The following is a 6,685-nucleotide window of genomic DNA, read 5'->3' as shown; positions in this document are numbered from 1 at the left end:
ATGCTTCAGTTTACAGTAAACTCCAAATTTGAGATCTTGGAAACCCAATAATTTGAATAGTTCCAGAACGGTTAATGAAATATGTCTCAACTCATATGGCAAGGGGTGTAGACTCATGTAGTTGTTAAATTCCAAGCCAGAGAGACACACTAAAATCATCCTTTACAGAAAATGACTTGTGACCAAGAAAGGTCAATTAGCTCACCTCAGATCAAACAGAAGCAAAACCAGCTATAACGGGTAATTAATGTCTCCTAGCTCCTTGCTCGAGTAAGAGATGAAGGTAAGAAAGTAGAATCCCTACTGGGTGTTCAACATGAGTGTTTGTAACTTGCTTTTACTTCTTCAGACTTCATTGTTTAAAAGTCTCTAAGTTTTTGTTAAATTAGAAGGTAGACTCAACTAAAATTAAATTGACCTCAAAATTGTTTTGTAGAGAATAGGGATACAAGGAATAGAAACTGAGTCAAATATATATGAAGCTATAAGAAGATATATTTATTTTATACTATATTTTCTAAGGTTTCCTTGTGTACTTTATTTGTGGTAGAAACACTTATTATGAGACGTACATTTGAAACAAATTTTGAAGTACACACTACCGTACTATGTTTACAGCAGATCCCTAGAACTTACTCATCTTATGTAACCAAACTTTATTTCCTTCGAGAAATTACTCTCCGTTTTCCCCACTGCCCATCCGTGGCAGCCCCCGTCACAGTATCTCATGCTATGTGTTTGACTACTTTAAAAACCTCATGTAAGTGGAATCATGAAGCATTTGTCCTTCTGTAACTGATTTATTTTACTTAGCATAATGTCCTCCAACTTTATCCATATTGTTGCAAATGCTAGTAGTTTCTTGCTTTTTAAAGAGAATGTTCAATTGCATGTACATACCACATTTAGTTGATCCATTCATCTGTTGAAGGATACTTGGGTTGTTGCCATGTCTTGGTTATTGTACATAATGCTGCAATGAACATGGGAGTGAAGATACATCTTTGAAAGCCTGATTTTAATCCTTCTGGCTATATATCCAGAGCGCTGAATCATATGGTAGTTCTAGTGTTAACTTTTTAAGGACCTCCATACTGTTTTCCATAGCTGCTGTACCTTTTCGGATTTTCATCAAGTGTGTACAAGAGTTTTAATTTCTCCACATCCTTGCCAACACTTGTTATCTTTTTTTTTTTTTCCTGAGGGCTAAAGCTAGAGATTTACCAAGTTTATTGGATTTTTTCAAAGAAATGTTCATTTTCATTGGCTTCTTTCGATTTTATTTCCTCTCTTTATTTCTTATTCTTCTTCATACATTGGGCTTAATTTAATCTTTTGTTTCCAGTTTGTTTTTTAAATTAAATTTACATTATGTTTTAAAACCTCTTGTATAAACTGGCTTTCTGGAATAGTATAATTCTCTCTCGAAAATGAAATATGAAAAAGATTTACTAACATAGTGTTATTTAATAGAAATTTTACTATAACAACTAAAATAAAATGAAAAGGATGTTGTTATAAAATGGAAGCCTATATAGGTTAAATTTTTTCTGAGGGCTAAATTTCAACTTAGTGTTGATTCCCAGAAAATATGTCCTGCGGCCTCCACTGAGGCTGTTCCAGCTCTGTGAGCACAGACAAATGCGGTCGGGACTGCGACTGCTTCGCATGGGTTCAACCCTGCACTTAAATCTCGGCTTGTGCTTTATGCCCGTGGCCAACCGTGCCCGGGACACTGCAACCTATATACAGTCATACGGTTTGCAATGCTTTACTGACCTTGATGTTCTAAAATTTAATTTTTATTTGTATCCATTAGCACTTGGTCCCCACTCCCACTGCGACATATATCATTATGGGCTTTGAAGACTAGCTTTGGGTGGTTTACAAATAAAATTAGATTTTTCAACCTCCTATACTTTTTACCACCTTTTCAAAAAATTTGAATAGTGTGATACTTTTTAATGGTATGATCAGAAATCTACAAAACAACTAAAGAAAATTTTGCTGACTTTTCCAACCTACAGACCTCCCATATGCTTTCTGTTCCTTACCCTCAGCACTAAGCACTCTTGGTAGGTGGTATTGCCTGACAATTCCAATGTGAATAATGAGACAGAATTCTCTATAGACCCAGCCACTCGCAGTTAAGCTCATATTCACACCAGGCCACAGTTTAGGTGTATGTGGAGCAGCATTAACATTCTGTTAAGTTTGGTCCTTGAAAAGCCAAATAAAGCAAATGTGATCTATAGCTCAAAATACTTTAAAACATGACTTCTTTTTCTTTATCCCTGATTTGGAGTCCACACTTAAAACCAGTTCGATATGCCTGGCTGGTGTGGCTTAGTGGTTGACTATTGATCCATGCACCAAGAGGTCACCGGTTCGATTCCCAGTCAGGACACATATCCAGGTTGTGGGCCCGATCCCCAGTGTGGGGCATGCAGGAGGTGGCCATTCGATGTTCTCTCACATTGATGTTTCTATCTCTCTCCCTTCCTCTCTCTAAAAATCACTAAATAAATAAATAAATAAATCTTGAAGTCCCCATTTAAGGAGAAAAAACAAACAAACAAACAAACAGTTTAATACTACAAGATTTAAAGTCAAAATGATTTCCCAAAATAGCTAGATATATTTTGTCATAATTTTCTCAGTTATAAAGCTGTGTTTATAGTTCTGTATTTTTACATTTAAGCGTGTTGTGCCATGTAGCTTTCTTTCTTTCTTTCTTTCTTTTTTCTTTATTGATTTTAGAGAGAGAGGAAAGGAGAAGGAGAGAGAGATAGAAACATCGATGAGAGAGAACATCAACTGGCCTGCTCCTGCATGCTCCCCCCACTGGGGTTTTGGCCCACCACTTGGGCATGTGTCCTGACTGGGAATTGAACCAGTGACCTTTTGGTGCATGGGTCAGTGCTCAACCACTGAATCATACTTGTGGGCTCATGTAGCTTTGTATATGTCAAATAATTTTAGCCTAATAACAGGTAAACGCAATCCTCTTGCCTTGAGGGTTTGCTCTGAAGTATGAAATACACACTTAGAGTACAATGAGAACCAGCTTGTCATTTAGTGATTGCATATCCTAAATCAACAACCAGACAAATGTTTGCTTTTCAACATCAGATCTTCTTGATATTAGTGGAATAGAAATTATGTTTATTGACTTCTTTGATTCAAAGAAAGATTTGTGTATTGTGGTCCAAGAAAAATAATTCACTTTTTTTTATATGATATTATATATTTTCCCAAGATTTATACAGGTGCAACATTTCCATTTTGTATTTACATAAGTTCCATTAATTAGATGGTTTATTTCTAATTTATTGTATAATTGTCTTGAAGCACCATTTATATTTGCTTTAAGGGCCCGAAAAAGCCAAACCTAGACAAGAATATCCTGAATTGCACTAGCACAATTTAATACAGAACCATTACATTTAAAACATTTACATGTGGAGTTGAAAATTTACTTATTTTAAGCATAATTTATATATTTGGATGACAAAAATATATGTTTAGCAACATTTTATATACCTATCTGTTCAGTAGCAAACTCACAACACATTATACATTACATCAGAGTAAATGTTCTTGAAGGCTAAAAAAAAGTCTTGATTTATCTTTAAGATACAATGCTAATTCATTATTCCAAATAAAAAAGCTAATAGCCATTACATTAGATTCACTTATTTTAAGCTACATTCATTTCTTATTCACATAGAATTCATTACTTACAAGTGTAGCAATGAAACTGGATTTTGAAGCTGAGGATTTGAAAGCTTGTTGTTGACTATCGTTGCGTTGAATCTACAAGTCTGATGTTTTTAAAAACATGCGTGAAGAAACACTAAACTTACCCATAAACAAATTATAATATTATGAAAGTATGAAAACAATGTGTTTTATTCTGATGATCAATTACACAGGTGTTGCCTGGGAAGGTGAACATAGTCAGTGTCTAACATGTTTCTGTGTCTTTCTTTTCACTGAGAACAGGTTTTTGAAAATTAAGTCCACTGAGCAAGCTGGAAGAACACAAGGCTGTCTGCATTACTCGTGATGTCAAAAAAGTGTAATTGCTGAGCATAAAGCATTGTCCTCTACATACCACAACTTTGTTCCTTCCTTGGAAACGGGGACATTTGTGTGTGAAGGTGCCTAAATGAAGACCCTGCAATCTGTTTCATTCCTTTTGATAAATCTTCTTGTTACTACTTAGCTAATTTATTAGTGGATTTTCTAACCTAGTTTTTTAAAATACATCTAGGTTGAAAGTAGGTAGAAAATAATAGGCTTAATAAAAATAGAACACTGGTAGCTAAAATGAGTTATCTAGTTTTTAATATTTTGGATAAGCTAAAGGAGTTCCCCTTCATCTTTCTATTATTACAAAATGAATGAAATGAAATAAATTTCACTATTAATATTTATTCTTTTTCACTGGATTTGATATGGTTATTTGCTTGGACAATTGTTGCCCAACAACACTATAAATACAATGTCTGTAAAAAGACTCAAGTCCCTGTTGTACTCTGTTACAATGTTGTACTCTGTCATAAGTTTTCCTGTGAGTACAGAAGCCTAAATAGGTTGAAACCAAAACGTACGGTGATGGAACGAATACAGATGCGATTCAGGTACCAGAAAGGTGGTGCACTCGAAGTATCATGTTTGCCAGCACCTGTAGCCCTGCCAGTAAATCACTTTTACATGACAAATGATTTCATCTCTGTAGTTTTCCTTCAGTGTGTTTCCTGCCCCTGGCTCTTCCTTCAATCCATGTCTGAGAATCTCGGGCCATCCACCTTTACCGGTTCCAAAACCGTGCTTCCTCCAGTGCTCCAGAGGGCACTGGGCAGAGAGCAGATGCTGAGCCAACAGAAGAGTACAAGGAGCTCCCTTTCCACGTGGGAGCGGAGGGCGTTCTGTAAGATTCTGAAGGCAGTGTCAGTCACGTCGAGTTTCGATAAAACATTAAAAACGGGATGATACAACAGGTACAATTATTTAATTTAATATTTTAAAACTACCATTTAAATTTAATTCATGTTTCATAACAAAGAGAGATACATTTATCTGATGCTTTTGGACAAGTACAATTAAAAAAAGGAAGCCTAGCTTCTCGATCACAACTTTTATACATAAAGTCGAACACTGAATGAACTTCACTCTGTCTATGAATCACGAAAAAGAAACACTCTTAGAAAAAGTGCTTTCATTTGAATAATCCAGGCTGCTTACTTTATTGGATCAATTGCTCAGATAATTTTCAGCTCATCAGGTTACTCTGCATTTTTACACAGTTATAGTTATTTCTGTTATGTGACTGGTGGGGAAACATTTAAAATTCTAAAATGGTTATAAACCAGAAAAGAAGCAAAATAATATTTAATTTTTAACTCTAGAAAAAAAGCAAAATAATATTTAATGACCCATCTCATGAAAATTATGTAGACACCAAATTTTAAAATTGGTGGTTTCTTCTCTTTAGGACTTATTTTTACTTATTAAAATGCTTTCTTCTGCATTTTAAAACTCACTATATACTTTCTGTTGTGGGGACTTGTCCAGTGCCTAAGACTGACTTATATGGAAAAGTGCCAGAGTAGCTGTTTATTTATTTATTTTATTGAGGTGACAATGGTTAATAAAATTATATATGTTTCAAGTGTACAATTCTATAATGCATCATCTTTTTATTGTGTTGTGTGTTCACCACCCAAAAGCTAGTCCTTTCCATCACCATTTATTCTTCCTTTACCCTCTTTTGCCTGCCTCCAGCCCCCCTTCCTTCTGGTCACCACCATACTGATGTCTGTGTCTGTGAGTTTGTTGGGTATCTTTACTGAATCCCTTCACCTCTTCCACCCAGTCCCCACCCCCAACACTGGTCACACTCTTAGCAATAAATTATCCTCATTAATAAAGGTGAAGGAATTAAAAGATTCAGATTAGTAATCACAGAATAGTCAGAGAATTTAAAGTACGCTGCAGGGAATCAAGTCAATAATATTGTGGTCACTGTGTGTGGTGTCAGGTGGGTACTGGGAATGTTGGGAGATCATCTTGTACAGTACATGACTGCATACACACCATGCTGTACACCTGAAACTAATACAAAATAATATTGAATATAAACTGTAATGGAAAAATTAAATTAAAATAAGCAAATAAATATCTAAAATCAAATGGGTTTTGTCTTTTTAGTTTTACTCCGGTAAGGACGTGCAGTTTGTCCCTCAGTAACCTCAGTGCGTGCTGTGGAGCTGCCTCATCTTACCTATAGCTCCAGTTCACTTCCGGTACGGATTTACAGGGCAAGCCAAGACATTACTTTTTTAATCACCAATCAGAATTTTACAAACTTGAGATGAAGATAACAATCTACTGTTTTTCTTGTTATTTCTTCTTAATGACCTTTTTGATTTATGGCTTTCAGATTTTACCCAGTAGCCGTGTCTTCCATGCTCCAGGCACTGTCCTCGTGCACGTGGTAGATGCAGACACACTCAAAGCCCAGTGCTGCTCAACGGAGGTGGATTCGCGTTTCCCCTCGCTTTGCAATAACAAAATCACCATACAATATTTTTTGTATTTGTTTTGCCTATGCTCAGAATAATACATGCTACTACTAAAAGAAAAACAAATTGCATGTTCAACAAGTGTTATAGCTAAG

Source organism: Molossus molossus, unplaced genomic scaffold (assembly GCF_014108415.1).
Source record: "Molossus molossus isolate mMolMol1 unplaced genomic scaffold, mMolMol1.p scaffold_m16_p_12, whole genome shotgun sequence".
Taxonomy (NCBI): domain Eukaryota; kingdom Metazoa; phylum Chordata; class Mammalia; order Chiroptera; family Molossidae; genus Molossus; species Molossus molossus.
This window is presented reverse-complemented; position numbering follows the sequence as displayed.